This window comes from Ambystoma mexicanum (assembly GCF_040938575.1).
Source record: "Ambystoma mexicanum isolate Mex_15411 chromosome 12 unlocalized genomic scaffold, UKY_AmexF1_1 Mex_chr12_unloc.1, whole genome shotgun sequence".
NCBI lineage: Eukaryota > Metazoa > Chordata > Amphibia > Caudata > Ambystomatidae > Ambystoma > Ambystoma mexicanum.
In genome coordinates, this window is record NW_027182322.1 from 3,951,059 (window position 1) to 3,975,884 (window position 24,826).

General features: G+C 45.5%; 8 non-coding genes across 8 annotated transcripts; all 8 read left to right on the plus strand.

Annotated features, from left to right (window-relative positions):
- The first annotated feature begins 1,365 nt into the window (after window positions 1-1,365).
- On the plus strand, window positions 1,366-1,437 carry TRNAH-GUG (transfer RNA histidin (anticodon GUG)). Its single transcript has one exon. It is a non-coding gene; the product is annotated as a tRNA-His (tRNA).
- Window positions 1,438-3,717: 2,280 nt separating this feature from the next.
- On the plus strand, window positions 3,718-3,789 carry TRNAH-GUG (transfer RNA histidin (anticodon GUG)). The gene has a single exon. It is a non-coding gene; the product is annotated as a tRNA-His (tRNA).
- A 2,280-nt stretch (window positions 3,790-6,069) lies between these two features.
- TRNAH-GUG (transfer RNA histidin (anticodon GUG)) lies at window positions 6,070-6,141 on the plus strand. The gene has a single exon. It is a non-coding gene; the product is annotated as a tRNA-His (tRNA).
- Window positions 6,142-8,428: 2,287 nt separating this feature from the next.
- On the plus strand, window positions 8,429-8,500 carry TRNAH-GUG (transfer RNA histidin (anticodon GUG)). Its single transcript has one exon. It is a non-coding gene; the product is annotated as a tRNA-His (tRNA).
- Window positions 8,501-15,005: 6,505 nt separating this feature from the next.
- TRNAH-GUG (transfer RNA histidin (anticodon GUG)) lies at window positions 15,006-15,077 on the plus strand. The gene has a single exon. It is a non-coding gene; the product is annotated as a tRNA-His (tRNA).
- A 2,160-nt stretch (window positions 15,078-17,237) lies between these two features.
- Window positions 17,238-17,309, plus strand: TRNAH-GUG (transfer RNA histidin (anticodon GUG)). Its single transcript has one exon. It is a non-coding gene; the product is annotated as a tRNA-His (tRNA).
- A 2,160-nt stretch (window positions 17,310-19,469) lies between these two features.
- TRNAH-GUG (transfer RNA histidin (anticodon GUG)) lies at window positions 19,470-19,541 on the plus strand. The gene has a single exon. It is a non-coding gene; the product is annotated as a tRNA-His (tRNA).
- Window positions 19,542-23,809: 4,268 nt separating this feature from the next.
- TRNAH-GUG (transfer RNA histidin (anticodon GUG)) lies at window positions 23,810-23,881 on the plus strand. The gene has a single exon. It is a non-coding gene; the product is annotated as a tRNA-His (tRNA).
- The last annotated feature ends 945 nt before the right edge of the window (window positions 23,882-24,826 follow it).

Genomic DNA, 24,826 nt, shown 5'->3' on the forward strand with positions numbered 1-24,826 from the left:
CATGTTGGAAGTGAGGGTGAGACATTGAGGAGATATGATCCCCGTATGAAGCCGAGAGAAGGAGGAGGCGTGAACGTGCATCCATGTATGCAGGCGAGAAGGGAAGGAGCATTGGTCATGCATCCCTGCATGAGGGTGAGACAGGGAGGAGATATGATCCCCGTATGAAGCCGAGAGAAGGAGGAGGCGTGAACGTGCATCCATGTATGCGGGCGAGACAGGAAGGAGCATTGGTCATGCATCCCTGCATGAGGGTGAGACAGGGAGGAGATATGATCCCCGTATGAAGCCGAGAGAAGGAGGAGGCGTGAACGTGCATCCATGTATGCAGGCGAGAAGGGAAGGAGCATTGGTCATGCATCCCTGCATGAGGGTGAGACAGGGAGGAGATATGATCCCCGTATGAAGCCGAGAGAAGGAGGAGGCGTGAACGTGCATCCATGTATGCGGGCGAGACAGGAAGGAGCCTTGGTCATGCATCCCTGCATGAGGGTGAGACAGGGAGGAGATATGATCCCCGTATGAAGCCGAGAGAAGGAGGAGGCGTGAACGTGCATCCATGTATGCGGGCGAGACGGGAAGGAGCATTGGTCATGCATCCCTTCCTGAGGGTGAGACAGGGAGGAGATAAAATCCCCGTATGAAGCCGAGAGAACGAGGAGACATGAACGTGCATCCATGTATGCGGGCGAGAAGGGAAGGAGCATTGGTCATGCATCCCTGCATGAGGGTGAGACAGGGGAGGAGATAAAATCCCTGTATGAAGCCAAGAGAACGAGGCGGCATGAACATGCATCCTTGTATGCAGGTGCGACATGGAGTCATCATGAACATGCATCCCTTTATAAGGACATAACATGGAGAACGCATGAACATGAATGCCTGAATTTTATGGTGGTGGCCTTCGGGTGATTTGGCACGTGCAATTGGTGAAGAGCACTTCTCCTGCGCAAAAAAATAAATGTACTATTAGCACCCCGGAGGGAGCCTCTGCACTTCTTATAGGGAGAAAACTCTGCAATGGAAGGGGACAGGGTCAATAACAGCTGTAAACTCTCACAAGACCATCACTGCTCTCACACTTTCCTGCTCTCAGGCTGGCGGGCCATTATCGGCCCTGGCTGCCGCACGATTGCCAGGTTTGTGTAACTATATTATTTCTAATTGGCTCCACTTTGATGACTTTCATTTGGATTCTGACTTGATTATTGAGATCTTAAATAAGTGACTGGGGATCAGGTGTCCACTTATTCTCATGGATAACATCACAACCAACCTTTAATTCAAACATGAGTCATGACATCACAGATGGAGTACAGCTTATGATAGAGGTGGAACGTCACATTGTAGCAGCCCAAGTAGTTTGCCGTGATCGTATAGTGGTTAGTACTCTGCGTTGTGGCCGCAGCAACCTCGGTTCGAATCCGAGTCACGGCATTGCGGTGAGGCAATGTCACCGCAGTTGGGCAGATATTTTACAATTTCCATTAATACATTGGCAATCTCTGTGGAGGACTGAAACAATTCGATATGTCCTGTTACTGTTATGAACCTTTTGTTTCTTTAATGCTCTTTGCACACTTTTTCATCGGGTGACTGTAATGTATTTCAACCAAATCTAATTAAGAGCGCATTATTTGGTGACATTTGCAGTACATGAAACATTATAACACTGCCATTTACGTCAATAACCACTAGCTTGATTAAGACATATGTATTGCTGCGACAGTATTTCCCAGTTACAAATGGGAATAAAAACAACATCCGCGAGGGATTGAACCAACGACATTTAACTGATGTTGCCAATGGAGCGCGTTACAGAGAGCGCAAGGTCCCGCCTTTACAGTCACATGCTGATGATAATACAGATGTTTAAATAAACAGGCATATCTGTGGACTTGTGGTCTTTCTACATTGGGACTCATAGTCTAGTCCTAGGCTATTGTAGGCACTGGCGTATCTTTTAGTGGAATGAGAGGCATTCTGTAGTCGCGTGAAAGGACCTTTCAAGTCAATCTGATCTGTATTGTCCTGTGAAAAAAAGCGTTCTTAGACACAGTGAGGAGTTTTTGGGGATAATGGGAAAATAATTTCCAACTAAATGACAGGAATTTCTTAGTCCAATCATGAGGTGTGCTAGGCTTTTTTGTACTGTGGCGGAAAGAGAGAGAGTATAACAGTCATTATAAATAAAGGGCCAAGGAAGTGACAGTTTATGGAAGGAACAATTTGCACATAGTTTTAGAATGTGGTCAGGAGGAGGACAATGTGCTTACACATATGAAACATTAGAAGGTAGACATTATGGAAGCACATATATTTCTTTATTTTTATTGTATTTGGGGAGAGGGGGTTAATATAGCACGTCCAATGTGGAAAAGTGCTTTTCATAGCACCTTGCAGGTGGGCGACATCTAGAGCTGTGCAGTAGCCACCCATGCTCCAGACGTCAAAGAGAACAAGAAGTTACACATGTTGGAAGTGAGGGTGAGACATTGAGGAGATATGATCCCCGTATGAAGCCGAGAGAAGGAGGAGGCGTGAACGTGCATCCATGTATGCAGGCGAGAAGGGAAGGAGCATTGGTCATGCATCCCTGCATGACGGTGAGACAGGGAGGAGATATGATCCCCGTATGAAGCCGAGAGAAGGAGGAGGCATGAACGTGCATCCATGTATGCAGGCGAGAAGGGAAGGAGCATTGGTCATGCATCCCTGCATGAGGGTGAGACAGGGAGGAGATATGATCCCCGTATGAAGCCGAGAGAAGGAGGAGGCGTGAACGTGCATCCATGTATGCGGGCGAGACAGGAAGGAGCCTTGGTCATGCATCCCTGCATGAGGGTGAGACAGGGAGGAGATATGATCCCCGTATGAAGCCGAGAGAAGGAGGAGGCGTGAACGTGCATCCATGTATGCGGGCGAGACGGGAAGGAGCATTGGTCATGCATCCCTTCCTGAGGGTGAGACAGGGAGGAGATAAAATCCCCGTATGAAGCCGAGAGAACGAGGAGACATGAACGTGCATCCATGTATGCGGGCGAGAAGGGAAGGAGCATTGGTCATGCATCCCTGCATGAGGGTGAGACAGGGGAGGAGATAAAATCCCTGTATGAAGCCAAGAGAACGAGGCGGCATGAACATGCATCCTTGTATGCAGGTGCGACATGGAGTCATCATGAACATGCATCCCTTTATAAGGACATAACATGGAGGACGCATGAACATGAATGCCTGAATTTTATGGTGGTGGCCTTCGGGTGATTTGGCACGTGCAATTGGTGAAGAGCACTTCTCCTGCGCAAAAAAATAAATGTACTATTAGCACCCCGGAGGGAGCCTCTGCACTTCTTATAGGGAGAAAACTCTGCAATGGAAGGGGACAGGGTCAATAACAGCTGTAAACTCTCACAAGACCATCACTGCTCTCACACTTTCCTGCTCTCAGGCTGGCGGGCCATTATCGGCCCTGGCTGCCGCACGATTGCCAGGTTTGTGTAACTATATTATTTCTAATTGGCTCCACTTTGATGACTTTCATTTGGATTCTGACTTGATTATTGAGATCTTAAATAAGTGACTGGGGATCAGGTGTCCACTTATTCTCATGGATAACATCACAACCAACCTTTAATTCAAACATGAGTCATGACATCACAGATGGAGTACAGCTTATGATAGAGGTGGAACGTCACATTGTAGCAGCCCAAGTAGTTCGCCGTGATCGTATAGTGGTTAGTACTCTGCGTTGTGGCCGCAGCAACCTCGGTTCGAATCCGAGTCACGGCATTGCGGTGAGGCAATGTCACCGCAGTTGGGCAGATATTTTACAATTTCCATTAATACATTGGCAATCTCTGTGGAGGACTGAAACAATTCGATATGTCCTGTTACTGTTATGAACCTTTTGTTTCTTTAATGCTCTTTGCACACTTTTTCATCGGGTGACTGTAATGTATTTCAACCAAATCTAATTAAGAGCGCATTATGTGGTGACATTTGCAGTACATGAAACATTATAACACTGCCATTTACGTCAATAACCACTAGCTTGATTAAGACATATGTATTGCTGCGACAGTATTTCCCAGTTACAAATGGGAATAAAAACAACATCCGCGAGGGATTGAACCAACGACATTTAACTGATGTTGCCAATGGAGCGCGTTACAGAGAGCGCAAGGTCCCGCCTTTACAGTCACATGCTGATGATAATACAGATGTTTAAATAAACAGGCATATCTGTGGACTTGTGGTCTTTCTACATTGGGACTCATAGTCTAGTCCTAGGCTATTGTAGGCACTGGCGTATCTTTTAGTGGAATGAGAGGCATTCTGTAGTCGCGTGAAAGGACCTTTCAAGTCAATCTGATCTGTATTGTCTTGTGAAAAAAAGCGTTCTTAGACACAGTGAGGAGTTTTTGGGGATAATGGGAAAATAATTTCCAACTAAATGACAGGAATTTCTTAGTCCAATCATGAGGTGTGCTAGGCTTTTTTGTACTGTGGCGGAAAGAGAGAGAGTATAACAGTCATTATAAATAAAGGGCCAAGGAAGTGACAGTTTATGGAAGGAACAATTTGCACATAGTTTTAGAATGTGGTCAGGAGGAGGACAATGTGCTTACACATATGAAACATTAGAAGGTAGACATTATGGAAGCACATATATTTCTTTATTTTTATTGTATTTGGGGAGAGGGGGTTAATATAGCACGTCCAATGTGGAAAAGTGCTTTTCATAGCACCTTGCAGGTGGGCGACATCTAGAGCTGTGCAGTAGCCACCCATGCTCCAGACGTCAAAGAGAACAAGAAGTTACACATGTTGGAAGTGAGGGTGAGACATTGAGGAGATATGATCCCCGTATGAAGCCGAGAGAAGGAGGAGGCGTGAACGTGCATCCATGTATGCAGGCGAGAAGGGAAGGAGCATTGGTCATGCATCCCTGCATGACGGTGAGACAGGGAGGAGATATGATCCCCGTATGAAGCCGAGAGAAGGAGGAGGCGTGAACGTGCATCCATGTATGCAGGCGAGAAGGGAAGGAGCATTGGTCATGCATCCCTGCATGAGGGTGAGACAGGGAGGAGATATGATCCCCGTATGAAGCCGAGAGAAGGAGGAGGCGTGAACGTGCATCCATGTATGCGGGCGAGACAGGAAGGAGCCTTGGTCATGCATCCCTGCATGAGGGTGAGACAGGGAGGAGATATGATCCCCGTATGAAGCCGAGAGAAGGAGGAGGCGTGAACGTGCATCCATGTATGCGGGCGAGACGGGAAGGAGCATTGGTCATGCATCCCTTCCTGAGGGTGAGACAGGGAGGAGATAAAATCCCCGTATGAAGCCGAGAGAACGAGGAGACATGAACGTGCATCCATGTATGCGGGCGAGAAGGGAAGGAGCATTGGTCATGCATCCCTGCATGAGGGTGAGACAGGGGAGGAGATAAAATCCCTGTATAAAGCCAAGAGAACGAGGCGGCATGAACATGCATCCTTGTATGCAGGTGCGACATGGAGTCATCATGAACATGCATCCCTTTATAAGGACATAACATGGAGGACGCATGAACATGAATGCCTGAATTTTATGGTGGTGGCCTTCGGGTGATTTGGCACGTGCAATTGGTGAAGAGCACTTCTCCTGCGCAAAAAAATAAATGTACTATTAGCACCCCGGAGGGAGCCTCTGCACTTCTTATAGGGAGAAAACTCTGCAATGGAAGGGGACAGGGTCAATAACAGCTGTAAACTCTCACAAGACCATCACTGCTCTCACACTTTCCTGCTCTCAGGCTGGCGGGCCATTATCGGCCCTGGCTGCCGCACGATTGCCAGGTTTGTGTAACTATATTATTTCTAATTGGCTCCACTTTGATGACTTTCATTTGGATTCTGACTTGATTATTGAGATCTTAAATAAGTGACTGGGGATCAGGTGTCCACTTATTCTCATGGATAACATCACAACCAACCTTTAATTCAAACATGAGTCATGACATCACAGATGGAGTACAGCTTATGATAGAGGTGGAACGTCACATTGTAGCAGCCCAAGTAGTTTGCCGTGATCGTATAGTGGTTAGTACTCTGCGTTGTGGCCGCAGCAACCTCGGTTCGAATCCGAGTCACGGCATTGCGGTGAGGCAATGTCACCGCAGTTGGGCAGATATTTTACAATTTCCATTAATACATTGGCAATCTCTGTGGAGGACTGAAACAATTCGATATGTCCTGTTACTGTTATGAACCTTTTGTTTCTTTAATGCTCTTTGCACACTTTTTCATCGGGTGACTGTAATGTATTTCAACCAAATCTAATTAAGAGCGCATTATTTGGTGACATTTGCAGTACATGAAACATTATAACACTGCCATTTACGTCAATAACCACTAGCTTGATTAAGACATATGTATTGCTGCGACAGTATTTCCCAGTTACAAATGGGAATAAAAACAACATCCGCGAGGGATTGAACCAACGACATTTAACTGATGTTGCCAATGGAGCGCGTTACAGAGAGCGCAAGGTCCCGCCTTTACAGTCACATGCTGATGATAATACAGATGTTTAAATAAACAGGCATATCTGTGGACTTGTGGTCTTTCTACATTGGGACTCATAGTCTAGTCCTAGGCTATTGTAGGCACTGGCGTATCTTTTAGTGGAATGAGAGGCATTCTGTAGTCGCGTGAAAGGACCTTTCAAGTCAATCTGATCTGTATTGTCCTGTGAAAAAAAGCGTTCTTAGACACAGTGAGGAGTTTTTGGGGATAATGGGAAAATAATTTCCAACTAAATGACAGGAATTTCTTAGTCCAATCATGAGGTGTGCTAGGCTTTTTTGTACTGTGGCGGAAAGAGAGAGAGTATAACAGTCATTATAAATAAAGGGCCAAGGAAGTGACAGTTTATGGAAGGAACAATTTGCACATAGTTTTAGAATGTGGTCAGGAGGAGGACAATGTGCTTACACATATGAAACATTAGAAGGTAGACATTATGGAAGCACATATATTTCTTTATTTTTATTGTATTTGGGGAGAGGGGGTTAATATAGCACGTCCAATGTGGAAAAGTGCTTTTCATAGCACCTTGCAGGTGGGCGACATCTAGAGCTGTGCAGTAGCCACCCATGCTCCAGACGTCAAAGAGAACAAGAAGTTACACATGTTGGAAGTGAGGGTGAGACATTGAGGAGATATGATCCCCGTATGAAGCCGAGAGAAGGAGGAGGCGTGAACGTGCATCCATGTATGCAGGCGAGAAGGGAAGGAGCATTGGTCATGCATCCCTGCATGACGGTGAGACAGGGAGGAGATATGATCCCCGTATGAAGCCGAGAGAAGGAGGAGGCGTGAACGTGCATCCATGTATGCGGGCGAGACAGGAAGGAGCATTGGTCATGCATCCCTGCATGAGGGTGAGACAGGGAGGAGATATGATCCCCGTATGAAGCCGAGAGAAGGAGGAGGCGTGAACGTGCATCCATGTATGCAGGCGAGAAGGGAAGGAGCATTGGTCATGCATCCCTGCATGAGGGTGAGACAGGGAGGAGATATGATCCCCGTATGAAGCCGAGAGAAGGAGGAGGGGAGGAGGCGTGAACGTGCATCCATGTATGCGGGCGAGACGGGAAGGAGCATTGATCATGCATCCCTTCCTGAGGGTGAGACAGGGAGGAGATAAAATCCCTGTATGAAGCCGAGAGAACGAGGAGACATGAACGTGCATCCATGTATGCGGGCGAGAAGGGAAGGAGCATTGGTCATACATCCCTGCATGAGGGTGAGACAGGGAGGAGATAAAATCCCTGTATGAAGCCAAGAGAACGAGGCGGCATGAACATGCATCCTTGTATGCAGGTGTGACATGGAGTCATCATGAACATGCATCCCTTTATAAGGACATAACATGGAGGACGCATGAACATAAATGCCTGAATTTTATGGTGGTGGCCTTCGGGTGATTTGGCACGTGCAATTGGTGAAGAGCACTTCTCCTGCGCAAAAAAATAAATGTACTATTAGCACCCCAGAGGGAGCCTCTGCACTTCTTATAGGGAGAAAACTCTGCAATGGAAGGGGACAGGGTCAATAACAGCTGTAAACTCTCACAAGACCATCACTGCTCTCACACTTTCCTGCTCTCAGGCTGGCGGGCCATTATCGGCCCTGGCTGCCGCACCATTGCCAGGTTTGTGTAACTATATTATTTCTAATTGGCTCCACTTTGATGACTTTCATTTGGATTCTGACTTGATTATTGAGATCTTAAATAAGTGACTGGGGATCAGGTGTCCACTTATTCTCATGGATAACATCACAACCAACCTTTAATTCAAACATGAGTCATGACATCACAGATGGAGTACAGCTTATGATAGAGGTGGAACGACACATTGTAGCAGCCCAAGTAGCTCGCCGTGATCGTATAGTGGTTAGTACTCTGCGTTGTGGCCGCAGCAACCTCGGTTCGAATCCGAGTCACGGCATTGCGGTGAGGCAATGTCACGGCAGTTGGGCAGACATTTTAGAATTTCCATTAATACATTGGCAATCTCTGTGGAGGACTGAAACAATTCGATATGTCCTGTTACTGTTATGAACCTTTTGTTTCTTTAATGCTCTTTGCACACTTTTTCATCGGGTGACTGTAATGTATTTCAACCAAATCTAATTAAGAGCGCATTATGTGGTGACATTTGCAGTACATGAAACATTATAACACTGCCATTTACGTCAATAACCACTAGCTTGATTAAGACATATGTATTGCAGCGACAGTATTTCCCAGTTACAAATGGGAATAAAAACAACATCCGCGAGGGATTGAACCAACGACATTTAACTGATGTTGCCAATGGAGCGCGTTACAGAGAGCGCGAGGTCCCGCCTTTACAGTCACACGCTGATGATAATACAGATGTTTAAATAAACAGGCATATCTGTGGACTTGTGGTCTTTCTACATTGGGACTCGTAGTCTAGTCCTAGGCTATTGTAGGCACTGGCGTATCTTTTAGTGGAATGAGAGGCATTCTGTAGTCGCGTGAAAGGACCTTTCAAGTCAATCTGATCTGTATTGTCCTGTGAAAAAAAGCGTTCTTAGACACAGTGAGGAGTTTTTGGGGATAATGGGAAAATCATTTCCAACTAAATGACAGGAATTTCTTAGTCCAATCATGAGGTGTGCTAGGCTTTTTTATACTGTGGCGGAAAGAGAGAGAGTATAACAGTCATTATAAATAAAGGGCCAAGGAAGTGACAGTTTATGGAAGGAACAATTTGCACATAGTTTTAGAATGTGGTCAGGAGGAGGACAATGTGCTTACACATATGAAACATTAGAAGGTAGACATTATGGAAGCACATATATTTCTTTATTTTTATTGTATTTGGGGAGAGGGGGTTAATATAGCACGTCCAATGTGGAAAAGTGCTTTCCATAGCACCTTGCAGGTGGGCGACATCTAGAGCTGTGCAGTAGCCACCCATGCCCCAGACGTCAAAGAGAACAAGAAGTTACACATGTTGGAAGTGAGGGTGAGACATTGAGGAGATATGATGCCCGTATGAAGCCGAGAAAAGGAGGAGGCGTGAACGTGCATCCATGTATGCAGGCGAGAAGGGAAGGAGCATTGGTCATGCATCCCTGCATGAGGGTGAGACAGGGAGGAGATATGATCCCCGCATGAAGCCGAGAGAAGGAGGAGGCGTGAACGTGCATCCATGTATGCAGGCGAGAAGGGAAGGAGCATTGGTCATGCATCCCTGCATGAGGGTGAGACAGGGAGGAGATAAAATCCCTGTATGAAGCCGAGAGAACGAGGAGACATGAACGTGCATCCATGTATGCGGGCGAGAAGGGAAGGAGCATTGGTCATGCATCCCTGCATGAGGGTGAGACAGGGAGGAGATAAAATCCCTGTATGAAGCCAAGAGAATGAGGCGGCATGAACATGCATCCTTGTATGCAGGTGTGACATGGAGTCATCATGAACATGCATCCCTTTATAAGGACATAACATGGAGGACGCATGAACATGAATGCCTGAATTTTATGGTGGTGGCCTTCGGGTGATTTGGCACGTGCAATTGGTGAAGAGCACTTCTCCTGCGCAAAAAAATAAATTTACTATTAGCACCCCGGAGGGAGCCTCTGCACTTCTTATAGGGAGAAAACTCTGCAATGGAAGGGGACAGGGTCAATAACAGCTGTAAACTCTCACAAGACCATCACTGCTCTCACACTTTCCTGCTCTCAGGCTGGCGGGCCATTATCGGCCCTGGCTGCCGCACGATTGCCAGGTTTGTGTAACTATATTATTTCTAATTGGCTCCACTTTGATGACTTTCATTTGGATTCTGACTTGATTATTGAGATCTTAAATAAGTGACTGGGGATCAGGTGTCCACTTATTCTCCTGGATAACATCACAACCAACCTTTAATTCAAACATGAGTCATGACATCACAGATGGAGTACAGCTTATGATAGAGGTGGAACGTCACATTGTAGCAGCCCAAGTAGCTCGCTGTGATAGTATTGTGGTTAGTACTCTGCGTTGTGGCCGCAGCAACCTCGGTTCGAATCCGAGTCACGACATTGCGGTGAGGCAATGTCACGGCAGTTGGGCAGAAATTTTAGAATTTCCATTAATACATTGGCAATCTCTGTGGAGGACTGAAACAATTCGATATGTCCTGTTACTGTTATGAACCTTTTGTTTCTTTAATGCTCTTTGCACACTTTTTCATCGGGTGACTGTAATGTATTTCAACCAAATCTAATTAAGAGCGCATTATGTGGTGACATTTGCAGTACATGAAACATTATAACACTGCCATTTACGTCAATAACCACTAGCTTGATTAAGACATATGTATTGCAGCGACAGTATTTCCCAGTTACAAATGGGAATAAAAACAACATCCGCGAGGGATTGAACCAACGACATTTAACTGATGTTGCCAATGGAGCGCGTTACAGAGAGCGCGAGGTCCCGCCTTTACAGTCACACGCTGATGATAATACAGATGTTTAAATAAACAGGCATATCTGTGGACTTGTGGTCTTTCTACATTGGGACTCATAGTCTAGTCCTAGGCTATTGTAGGCACTGGCGTATCTTTTAGTGGAATGAGAGGCATTCTGTAGTCGCGTGAAAGGACCTTTCAAGTCAATCTGATCTGTATTGTCCTGTGAAAAAAAGCGTTCTTAGACACAGTGAGGAGTTTTTGGGGATAATGGGAAAATCATTTCCAACTAAATGACAGGAATTTCTTAGTCCAATCATGAGGTGTGCTAGGCTTTTTTATACTGTGGCGGAAAGAGAGAGAGTATAACAGTCATTATAAATAAAGGGCCAAGGAAGTGACAGTTTATGGAAGGAACAATTTGCACATAGTTTTAGAATGTGGTCAGGAGGAGGACAATGTGCTTACACATATGAAACATTAGAAGGTAGACATTATGGAAGCACATATATTTCTTTATTTTTATTGTATTTGGGGAGAGGGGGTTAATATAGCACGTCCAATGTGGAAAAGTGCTTTCCATAGCACCTTGCAGGTGGGCGACATCTAGAGCTGTGCAGTAGCCACCCATGCCCCAGACGTCAAAGAGAACAAGAAGTTACACATGTTGGAAGTGAGGGTGAGACATTGAGGAGATATGATCCCCGTATGAAGCCGAGAAAAGGAGGAGGCGTGAACGTGCATCCATGTATGCAGGCGAGAAGGGAAGGAGCATTGGTCATGCATCCCTGCATGAGGGTGAGACAGGGAGGAGATATGATCCCCGTATGAAGCCGAGAGAAGGAGGAGGCGTGAACGTGCATCCATGTATGCAGGCGAGAAGGGAAGGAGCATTGGTCATGCATCCCTGCATGAGGGTGAGACAGGGAGGAGATATGATCCCCGTATGAAGCCGAGAGAAGGAGGAGGCGTGAACGTGCATCCATGTATGCGGGCGAGACGGGAAGGAGCATTGATCATGCATCCCTTCCTGAGGGTGAGACAGGGAGGAGATAAAATCCCTGTATGAAGCCGAGAGAACGAGGAGACATGAACGTGCATCCATGTATGCGGGCGAGAAGGGAAGGAGCATTGGTCATGCATCCCTGCATGAGGGTGAGACAGGGAGGAGATAAAATCCCTGTATGAAGCCAAGAGAATGAGGCGGCATGAACATGCATCCTTGTATGCAGGTGTGACATGGAGTCATCATGAACATGCATCCCTTTATAAGGACATAACATGGAGGACGCCTGAACATGAATGCCTGAATTTTATGGTGGTGGCCTTCGGGTGATTTGGCACGTGCAATTGGTGAAGAGCACTTCTCCTGCGCAAAAAAATAAATTTACTATTAGCACCCCGGAGGGAGCCTCTGCACTTCTTATAGGGAGAAAACTCTGCAATGGAAGGGGACAGGGTCAATAACAGCTGTAAACTCTCACAAGACCATCACTGCTCTCACACTTTCCTGCTCTCAGGCTGGCGGGCCATTATCGGCCCGGGCTGCCGCACGATTGCCAGGTTTGTGTAACTATATTATTTCTAATTGGCTCCACTTTGATGACTTTCATTTGGATTCTGACTTGATTATTGAGATCTTAAATAAGTGACTGGGGATCAGGTGTCCACTTATTCTCCTGGATAACATCACAACCAACCTTTAATTCAAACATGAGTCATGACATCACAGATGGAGTACAGCTTATGATAGAGGTGGAACGACACATTGTAGCAGCCCAAGTAGCTCGCCGTGATCGTATAGTGGTTAGTACTCTGCGTTGTGGCCGCAGCAACCTCGGTTCGAATCCTAGTCACGGCATTGCGGTGAGGCAATGTCACGGCAGTTGGGCAGATATTTTAGAATTTCCATTAATACATTGGCAATCTCTGTGGAGGACTGAAACAATTCGATATGTCCTGTTACTGTTATGAACCTTTTGTTTCTTTAATGCTCTTTGCACACTTTTTCATCGGGTGACTGTAATGTATTTCAACCAAATCTAATTAAGAGCGCATTATGTGGTGACATTTGCAGTACATGAAACATTATAACACTGCCATTTACGTCAATAACCACTAGCTTGATTAAGACATATGTATTGCAGCGACAGTATTTCCCAGTTACAAATGGGAATAAAAACAACATCCGCGAGGGATTGAACCAACGACATTTAACTGATGTTGCCAATGGAGCGCGTTACAGAGAGCGCGAGGTCCCGCCTTTACAGTCACACGCTGATGATAATACAGATGTTTAAATAAACAGGCATATCTGTGGACTTGTGGTCTTTCTACATTGGGACTCATAGTCTAGTCCTAGGCTATTGTAGGCACTGGCGTATCTTTTAGTGGAATGAGAGGCATTCTGTAGTCGCGTGAAAGGACCTTTCAAGTCAATCTGATCTGTATTGTCCTGTGAAAAAAAGCGTTCTTAGACACAGTGAGGAGTTTTTGGGGATAATGGGAAAATCATTTCCAACTAAATGACAGGAATTTCTTAGTCCAATCATGAGGTGTGCTAGGCTTTTTTATACTGTGGCGGAAAGAGAGAGAGTACAACAGTCATTATAAATAAAGGGCCAAGGAAGTGACAGTTTATGGAAGGAACAATTTGCACATAGTTTTAGAATGTGGTCAGGAGGAGGACAATGTGCTTACACATATGAAACATTAGAAGGTAGACATTATGGAAGCACATATATTTCTTTATTTTTATTGTATTTGGGGAGAGGGGGTTAATATAGCACGTCCAATGTGGAAAAGTGCTTTCCATAGCACCTTGCAGGTGGGCGACATCTAGAGCTGTGCAGTAGCCACCCATGCCCCAGACGTCAAAGAGAACAAGAAGTTACACATGTTGGAAGTGAGGGTGAGACATTGAGGAGATATGATCCCCGTATGAAGCCGAGAAAAGGAGGAGGCGTGAACGTGCATCCATGTATGCAGGCGAGAAGGGAAGGAGCATTGGTCATGCATCCCTGCATGAGGGTGAGACAGGGAGGAGATATGATCCCCGTATGAAGCCGAGAGAAGGAGGAGGCGTGAACGTGCATCCATGTATGCAGGCGAGAAGGGAAGGAGCCTTGGTCATGCATCCCTGCATGAGGGTGAGACAGGGAGGAGATATGATCCCCGTATGAAGCCGAGAGAAGGAGGAGGCGTGAACGTGCATCCATGTATGCGGGCGAGACGGGAAGGAGCATTGATCATGCATCCCTTCCTGAGGGTGAGACAGAGAGGAGATAAAATCCCTGTATGAAGCCGAGAGAACGAGGAGACATGAACGTGCATCCATGTATGCGGGAGAGAAGGGAAGGAGCATTGGTCATGCATCCCTGCATGAGGGTGAGACAGGGAGGAGATAAAATCCCTGTATGAAGCCAAGAGAATGAGGCGGCATGAACATGCATCCTTGTATGCAGGTGTGACATGGAGTCATCATGAACATGCATCCCTTTATAAGGACATAACATGGAGGACGCATGAACATGAATGCCTGAATTTTATGGTGGTGGCCTTCGGGTGATTTGGCACGTGCAATTGGTGAAGAGCACTTCTCCTGCGCAAAAAAATAAATTTACTATTAGCACCCCGGAGGGAGCCTCTGCACTTCTTATAGGGAGAAAACTCTGCAATGGAAGGGGACAGGGTCAATAACAGCTGTAAACTCTCACAAGACCATCACTGCTCTCACACTTTCCTGCTCTCAGGCTGGCGGGCCATTATCGGCCCTGGCTGCCGCACCATTGCCAGGTTTGTGTAACTATATTATTTCTAATTGGCTCCACTTTGATGACTTTCATTTGGATTCTGACTTGATTATTGAGATCTTAAATAAGTGACTGGGGATCAGGTGTCCACTTATTCTCATGGATAACATCACAACCAACCTTTAATTCAAACATGAGTCATGACATCACAGATGGAGTACAGCTTATGATAGAGGTGGAACGACACATTGTAGCAGCCCAAGTAGCTCGCCGTGATCGTATAGTGGTTAGTACTCTGCGTTGTGGCCGCAGCAACCTCGGTTCGAATCCGAGTCACGGCATTGCGGTGAGGCAATGTCACGGCAGTTGGGCAGACATTTTAGAATTTCCATTAATACATTGGCAATCTCTGTGGAGGACTGAAACAATTCGATATGTCCTGTTACTGTTATGAACCTTTTGTTTCTTTAATGCTCTTTGCACACTTTTTCATCGGGTGACTGTAATGTATTTCAACCAAATCTAATTAAGAGCGCATTATGTGGTGACATTTGCAGTACATGAAACATTATAACACTGCCATTTACGTCAATAACCACTAGCTTGATTAAGACATATGTATTGCAGCGACAGTATTTCCCAGTTACAAATGGGAATAAAAACAACATCCGCGAGGGATTGAACCAACGACATTTAACTGATGTTGCCAATGGAGCGCGTTACAGAGAGCGCGAGGTCCCGCCTTTACAGTCACACGCTGATGATAATACAGATGTTTAAATAAACAGGCATATCTGTGGACTTGTGGTCTTTCTACATTGGGACTCGTAGTCTAGTCCTAGGCTATTGTAGGCACTGGCGTATCTTTTAGTGGAATGAGAGGCATTCTGTAGTCGCGTGAAAGGACCTTTCAAGTCAATCTGATCTGTATTGTCCTGTGAAAAAAAGCGTTCTTAGACACAGTGAGGAGTTTTTGGGGATAATGGGAAAATCATTTCCAACTAAATGACAGGAATTTCTTAGTCCAATCATGAGGTGTGCTAGGCTTTTTTATACTGTGGCGGAAAGAGAGAGAGTATAACAGTCATTATAAATAAAGGGCCAAGGAAGTGACAGTTTATGGAAGGAACAATTTGCACATAGTTTTAGAATGTGGTCAGGAGGAGGACAATGTGCTTACACATATGAAACATTAGAAGGTAGACATTATGGAAGCACATATATTTCTTTATTTTTATTGTATTTGGGGAGAGGGGGTTAATATAGCACGTCCAATGTGGAAAAGTGCTTTCCATAGCACCTTGCAGGTGGGCGACATCTAGAGCTGTGCAGTAGCCACCCATGCCCCAGACGTCAAAGAGAACAAGAAGTTACACATGTTGGAAGTGAGGGTGAGACATTGAGGAGATATGATCCCCGTATGAAGCCGAGAAAAGGAGGAGGCGTGAACGTGCATCCATGTATGCAGGCGAGAAGGGAAGGAGCATTGGTCATGCATCCCTGCATGAGGGTGAGACAGGGAGGAGATATGATCCCCGTATGAAGCCGAGAGAAGGAGGAGGCGTGAACGTGCATCCATGTATGCAGGCGAGAAGGGAAGGAGCATTGGTCATGCATCCCTGCATGAGGGTGAGACAGGGAGGAGATATGATCCCCGTATGAAGCCGAGAGAAGGAGGAGGCGTGAACGTGCATCCATGTATGCGGGCGAGACGGGAAGGAGCATTGATCATGCATCCCTTCCTGAGGGTGAGACAGGGAGGAGATAAAATCCCTGTATGAAGCCGAGAGAACGAGGAGACATGAACGTGCATCCATGTATGCGGGCGAGAAGGGAAGGAGCATTGGTCATGCATCCCTGCATGAGGGTGAGACAGGGAGGAGATAAAATCCCTGTATGAAGCCAAGAGAATGAGGCGGCATGAACATGCATCCTTGTATGCAGGTGTGACATGGAGTCATCATGAACATGCATCCCTTTATAAGGACATAACATGGAGGACGCCTGAACATGAATGCCTGAATTTTATGGTGGTGGCCTTCGGGTGATTTGGCACGTGCAATTGGTGAAGAGCACTTCTCCTGCGCAAAAAAATAAATTTACTATTAGCACCCCGGAGGGAGCCTCTGCACTTCTTATAGGGAGAAAACTCTGCAATGGAAGGGGACAGGGTCAATAACAGCTGTAAACTCTCACAAGACCATCACTGCTCTCACACTTTCCTGCTCTCAGGCTGGCGGGCCATTATCGGCCCGGGCTGCCGCACGATTGCCAGGTTTGTGTAACTATATTATTTCTAATTGGCTCCACTTTGATGACTTTCATTTGGATTCTGACTTGATTATTGAGATCTTAAATAAGTGACTGGGGATCAGGTGTCCACTTATTCTCCTGGATAACATCACAACCAACCTTTAATTCAAACATGAGTCATGACATCACAGATGGAGTACAGCTTATGATAGAGGTGGAACGACACATTGTAGCAGCCCAAGTAGCTCGCCGTGATCGTATAGTGGTTAGTACTCTGCGTTGTGGCCGCAGCAACCTCGGTTCGAATCCGAGTCACGGCATTGCGGTGAGGCAATGTCACGGCAGTTGGGCAGATATTTTAGAATTTCCATTAATACATTGGCAATCTCTGTGGAGGACTGAAACAATTCGATATGTCCTGTTACTGTTATGAACCTTTTGTTTCTTTAATGCTCTTTGCACACTTTTTCATCGGGTGACTGTAATGTATTTCAACCAAATCTAATTAAGAGCGCATTATGTGGTGACATTTGCAGTACATGAAACATTTTAACACTGCCATTTACGTCAATAACCACTAGCTTGATTAAGACATATGTATTGCAGCGACAGTATTTCCCAGTTACAAATGGGAATAAAAACAACATCCGCGAGGGATTGAACCAACGACATTTAACTGATGTTGCCAATGGAGCGCGTTACAGAGAGCGCGAGGTCCCGCCTTTACAGTCACACGCTGATGATAATACAGATGTTTAAATAAACAGGCATATCTGTGGACTTGTGGTCTTTCTACATTGGGACTCATAGTCTAGTCCTAGGCTATTGTAGGCACTGGCGTATCTTTTAGTGGAATGAGAGGCATTCTGTAGTCGCGTGAAAGGACCTTTCAAGTCAATCTGATCTGTATTGTCCTGTGAAAAAAAGCGTTCTTAGACACAGTGAGGAGTTTTTGGGGATAATGGGAAAATCATTTCCAACTAAATGACAGGAATTTCTTAGTCCAATCATGAGGTGTGCTAGGCTTTTTTATACTGTGGCGGAAAGAGAGAGAGTACAACAGTCATTATAAATAAAGGGCCAAGGAAGTGACAGTTTATGGAAGGAACAATTTGCACATAGTTTTAGAATGTGGTCAGGAGGAGGACAATGTGCTTACACATATGAAACATTAGAAGGTAGACATTATGGAAGCACATATATTTCTTTATTTTTATTGTATTTGGGGAGAGGGGGTTAATATAGCACGTCCAATGTGGAAAAGTGCTTTCCATAGCACCTTGCAGGTGGGCGACATCTAGAGCTGTGCAGTAGCCACCCATGCCCCAGACGTCAAAGAGAACAAGAAGTTACACATGTTGGAAGTGAGGGTGAGACATTGAGGAGATATGATCCCCGTATGAAGCCGAGAAAAGGAGGAGGCGTGAACGTGCATCCATGTATGCAGGCGAGAAGGGAAGGAGCATTGGTCATGCATCCCTGCATGAGGGTGAGACAGGGAGGAGATATGATCCCCGTATGAAGCCGAGAGAAGGAGGAGGCGTGAACGTGCATCCATGTATGCAGGCGAGAAGGGAAGGAGCCTTGGTCATGCATCCCTGCATGAGGGTGAGACAGGGAGGAGATATGATCCCCGTATGAAGCCGAGAGAAGGAGGAGGCGTGAACGTGCATCCATGTATGCGGGCGAGACGGGAAGGAGCATTGATCATGCATCCCTTCCTGAGGGTGAGACAGAGAGGAGATAAAATCCCTGTATGAAGCCGAGAGAACGAGGAGACATGAACGTGCATCCATGTATGCGGGAGAGAAGGGAAGGAGCATTGGTCATGCATCCCTGCATGAGGGTGAGACAGGGAGGAGATAAAATCCCTGTATGAAGCCAAGAGAATGAGGCGGCATGAACATGCATCCTTGTATGCAGGTGTGACATGGAGTCATCATGAACATGCATCCCTTTATAAGGACATAACATGGAGGACGCATGAACATGAATGCCTGAATTTTATGGTGGTGGCCTTCGGGTGATTTGGCACGTGCAATTGGTGAAGAGCACTTCTCCTGCGCAAAAAAATAAATTTACTATTAGCACCCCGGAGGGAGCCTCTGCACTTCTTATAGGGAGAAAACTCTGCAATGGAAGGGGACAGGGTCAATAACAGCTGTAAACTCTCACAAGACCATCACTGCTCTCACACTTTCCTGCTCTCAGGCTGGCGGGCCATTATCGGCCCTGGCTGCCGCACCTTTGCCAGGTTTGTGTAACTATATTATTTCTAATTGGCTCCACTTTGATGACTTTCATTTGGATTCTGACTTGATTATTGAGATCTTAAATAAGTGACTGGGGATCAGGTGTCCACTTATTCTCATGGATAACATCACAACCAACCTTTAATTCAAACATGAGTCATGACATCACAGATGGAGTACAGCTTATGATAGAGGTGGAACGACACATTGTAGCAGCCCAAGTAGCTCGCCGTGATCGTATAGTGGTTAGTACTCTGCGTTGTGGCCGCAGCAACCTCGGTTCGAATCCGAGTCACGGCATTGCGGTGAGGCAATGTCACGGCAGTTGGGCAGACATTTTAGAATTTCCATTAATACATTGGCAATCTCTGTGGAGGACTGAAACAATTCGATATGTCCTGTTACTGTTATGAACCTTTTGTTTCTTTAATGCTCTTTGCACACTTTTTCATCGGGTGACTGTAATGTATTTCAACCAAATCTAATTAAGAGCGCATTATGTGGTGACATTTGCAGTACATGAAACATTATAACACTGCCATTTACGTCAATAACCACTAGCTTGATTAAGACATATGTATTGCAGCGACAGTATTTCCCAGTTACAAATGGGAATAAAAACAACATCCGCGAGGGATTGAACCAACGACATTTAACTGATGTTGCCAATGGAGCGCGTTACAGAGAGCGCGAGGTCCCGCCTTTACAGTCACACGCTGATGATAATACAGATGTTTAAATAAACAGGCATATCTGTGGACTTGTGGTCTTTCTACATTGGGACTCGTAGTCTAGTCCTAGGCTATTGTAGGCACTGGCGTATCTTTTAGTGGAATGAGAGGCATTCTGTAGTCGCGTGAAAGGACCTTTCAAGTCAATCTGATCTGTATTGTCCTGTGAAAAAAAGCGTTCTTAGACACAGTGAGGAGTTTTTGGGGATAATGGGAAAATCATTTCCAACTAAATGACAGGAATTTCTTAGTCCAATCATGAGGTGTGCTAGGCTTTTTTATACTGTGGCGGAAAGAGAGAGAGTATAACAGTCATTATAAATAAAGGGCCAAGGAAGTGACAGTTTATGGAAGGAACAATTTGCACATAGTTTTAGAATGTGGTCAGGAGGAGGACAATGTGCTTACACATATGAAACATTAGAAGGTAGACATTATGGAAGCACATATATTTCTTTATTTTTATTGTATTTGGGGAGAGGGGGTTAATATAGCACGTCCAATGTGGAAAAGTGCTTTCCATAGCACCTTGCAGGTGGGCGACATCTAGAGCTGTGCAGTAGCCACCCATGCCCCAGACGTCAAAGAGAACAAGAAGTTACACATGTTGGAAGTGAGGGTGAGACATTGAGGAGATATGATCCCCGTATGAAGCCGAGAAAAGGAGGAGGCGTGAACGTGCATCCATGTATGCAGGCGAGAAGGGAAGGAGCATTGGTCATGCATCCCTGCATGAGGGTGAGACAGGGAGGAGATATGATCCCCGCATGAAGCCGAGAGAAGGAGGAGGCGTGAACGTGCATCCATGTATGCAGGCGAGAAGGGAAGGAGCATTGGTCATGCATCCCTGCATGAGGGTGAGACAGGGAGGAGATAAAATCCCTGTATGAAGCCGAGAGAACGAGGAGACATGAACGTGCATCCATGTATGCGGGCGAGAAGGGAAGGAGCATTGGTCATGCATCCCTGCATGAGGGTGAGACAGGGAGGAGATAAAATCCCTGTATGAAGCCAAGAGAATGAGGCGGCATGAACATGCATCCTTGTATGCAGGTGTGACATGGAGTCATCATGAACATGCATCCCTTTATAAGGACATAACATGGAGGACGCATGAACATGAATGCCTGAATTTTATGGTGGTGGCCTTCGGGTGATTTGGCACGTGCAATTGGTGAAGAGCACTTCTCCTGCGCAAAAAAATAAATTTACTATTAGCACCCCGGAGGGAGCCTCTGCACTTCTTATAGGGAGAAAACTCTGCAATGGAAGGGGACAGGGTCAATAACAGCTGTAAACTCTCACAAGACCATCACTGCTCTCACACTTTCCTGCTCTCAGGCTGGCGGGCCATTATCGGCCCTGGCTGCCGCACGATTGCCAGGTTTGTGTAACTATATTATTTCTAATTGGCTCCACTTTGATGACTTTCATTTGGATTCTGACTTGATTATTGAGATCTTAAATAAGTGACTGGGGATCAGGTGTCCACTTATTCTCCTGGATAACATCACAACCAACCTTTAATTCAAACATGAGTCATGACATCACAGATGGAGTACAGCTTATGATAGAGGTGGAACGACACATTGTAGCAGCCCAAGTAGCTCGCCGTGATCTTATAGTGGTTAGTACTCTGCGTTGTGGCCGCAGCAACCTCGAATCCGAGTCACGGCATTGCGGTGAGGCAATGTCACGGCAGTTGGGCAGATATTTTAGAATTTCCATTAATACATTGGCAATCTCTGTGGAGGACTGAAACAATTCGATATGTCCTGTTACTGTTATGAACCTTTTGTTTCTTTAATGCTCTTTGCACACTTTTTCATCGGGTGACTGTAATGTATTTCAACCAAATCTAATTAAGAGCGCATTATGTGGTGACATTTGCAGTACATGAAACATTATAACACTGCCATTTACGTCAATAACCACTAGCTTGATTAAGACATATGTATTGCAGCGACAGTATTTCCCAGTTACAAATGGGAATAAAAACAACATCCGCGAGGGATTGAACCAACGACATTTAACTGATGTTGCCAATGGAGCGCGTTACAGAGAGCGCGAGGTCCCGCCTTTACAGTCACACGCTGATGATAATACAGATGTTTAAATAAACAGGCATATCTGTGGACTTGTGGTCTTTCTACATTGGGACTCATAGTCTAGTCCTAGGCTATTGTAGGCACTGGCGTATCTTTTAGTGGAATGAGAGGCATTCTGTAGTCGCGTGAAAGGACCTTTCAAGTCAATCTGATCTGTATTGTCCTGTGAAAAAAAGCGTTCTTAGACACAGTGAGGAGTTTTTGGGGATAATGGGAAAATCATTTCCAACTAAATGACAGGAATTTCTTAGTCCAATCATGAGGTGTGCTAGGCTTTTTTATACTGTGGCGGAAAGAGAGAGAGTACAACAGTCATTATAAATAAAGGGCCAAGGAAGTGACAGTTTATGGAAGGAACAATTTGCACATAGTTTTAGAATGTGGTCAGGAGGAGGACAATGTGCTTACACATATGAAACATTAGAAGGTAGACATTATGGAAGCACATATATTTCTTTATTTTTATTGTATTTGGGGAGAGGGGGTTAATATAGCACGTCCAATGTGGAAAAGTGCTTTCCATAGCACCTTGCAGGTGGGCGACATCTAGAGCTGTGCAGTAGCCACCCATGCCCCAGACGTCAAAGAGAACAAGAAGTTACACATGTTGGAAGTGAGGGTGAGACATTGAGGAGATATGATCCCCGTATGAAGCCGAGAAAAGGAGGAGGCGTGAACGTGCATCCATGTATGCAGGCGAGAAGGGAAGGAGCATTGGTCATGCATCCCTGCATGAGGGTGAGACAGGGAGGAGATATGATCCCCGTATGAAGCCGAGAGAAGGAGGAGGCGTGAACGTGCATCCATGTATGCAGGCGAGAAGGGAAGGAGCATTGGTCATGCATCCCTGCATGAGGGTGAGACAGGGAGGAGATATGATCCCCGTATGAAGCCGAGAGAAGGAGGAGGCGTGAACGTGCATCCATGTATGCGGGCGAGACGGGAAGGAGCATTGATCATGCATCCCTTCCTGAGGGTGAGACAGGGAGGAGATAAAATCCCTGTATGAAGCCGAGAGAACGAGGAGACATGAACGTGCATCCATGTATGCGGGAGAGAAGGGAAGGAGCATTGGTCATGCATCCCTGCATGAGGGTGAGACAGGGAGGAGATAAAATCCCTGTATGAAGCCAAGAGAATGAGGCGGCATGAACATGCATCCTTGTATGCAGGTGTGACATGGAGTCATCATGAACATGCATCCCTTTATAAGGACATAACATGGAGGACGAATGAACATGAATGCCTGAATTTTATGGTGGTGGCCTTCGGGTGATTTGGCACGTGCAATTGGTGAAGAGCACTTCTCCTGCGCAAAAAAATAAATTTACTATTAGCACCCCGGAGGGAGCCTCTGCACTTCTTATAGGGAGAAAACTCTGCAATGGAAGGGGACAGGGTCAATAACAGCTGTAAACTCTCACAAGACCATCACTGCTCTCACACTTTCCTGCTCTCAGGCTGGCGGGCCATTATCGGCCCTGGCTGCCGCATCATTGCCAGGTTTGTGTAACTATATTATTTCTAATTGGCTCCACTTTGATGACTTTCATTTGGATTCTGACTTGATTATTGAGATCTTAAATAAGTGACTGGGGATCAGGTGTCCACTTATTCTCATGGATAACATCACAACCAACCTTTAATTCAAACATGAGTCATGACATCACAGATGGAGTACAGCTTATGATAGAGGTGGAACGACACATTGTAGCAGCCCAAGTATCTCGCCGTGATCGTATAGTGGTTAGTACTCTGCGTTGTGGCCGCAGCAACCTCGGTTCGAATCCGAGTCACGGCATTGCGGTGAGGCAATGTCACGGCAGTTGGGCAGATATTTTAGAATTTCCATTAATACATTGGCAATCTCTGTGGAGGACTGAAACAATTCGATATGTCCTGTTACTTTTATGAACCTTTTGTTTCTTTAATGCTCTTTGCACACTTTTTCATCGGGTGACTGTAATGTATTTCAACCAAATCTAATTAAGAGCGCATTATGTGGTGACATTTGCAGTACATGAAACATTATAACACTGCCATTTACGTCAATAACCACTAGCTTGATTAAGACATATGTATTGCAGCGACAGTATTTCCCAGTTACAAATGGGAATAAAAACAACATCCGCGAGGGATTGAACCAACGACATTTAACTGATGTTGCCAATGGAGCGCGTTACAGAGAGCGCGAGGTCCCGCCTTTACAGTCACACGCTGATGATAATACAGATGTTTAAATAAACAGGCATATCTGTGGACTTGTGGTCTTTCTACATTGGGACTCATAGTCTAGTCCTAGGCTATTGTAGGCACTGGCGTATCTTTAAGTGGAATGAGAGGCATTCTGTAGTCGCGTGAAAGGACCTTTCAAGTCAATCTGATCTGTATTGTCCTGTGAAAAAAAGCGTTCTTAGACACAGTGAGGAGTTTTTGGGGATAATGGGAAAATCATTTCCAACTAAATGACAGGAATTTCTTAGTCCAATCATGAGGTGTGCTAGGCTTTTTTATACTGTGGCGGAAAGAGAGAGAGTATAACAGTCATTATAAATAAAGGGCCAAGGAAGTGACAGTTTATGGAAGGAACAATTTGCACATAGTTTTAGAATGTGGTCAGGAGGAGGACAATGTGCTTACACATATGAAACATTAGAAGGTAGACATTATGGAAGCACATATATTTCTTTATTTTTATTGTATTTGGGGAGAGGGGGTTAATATAGCACGTCCAATGTGGAAAAGT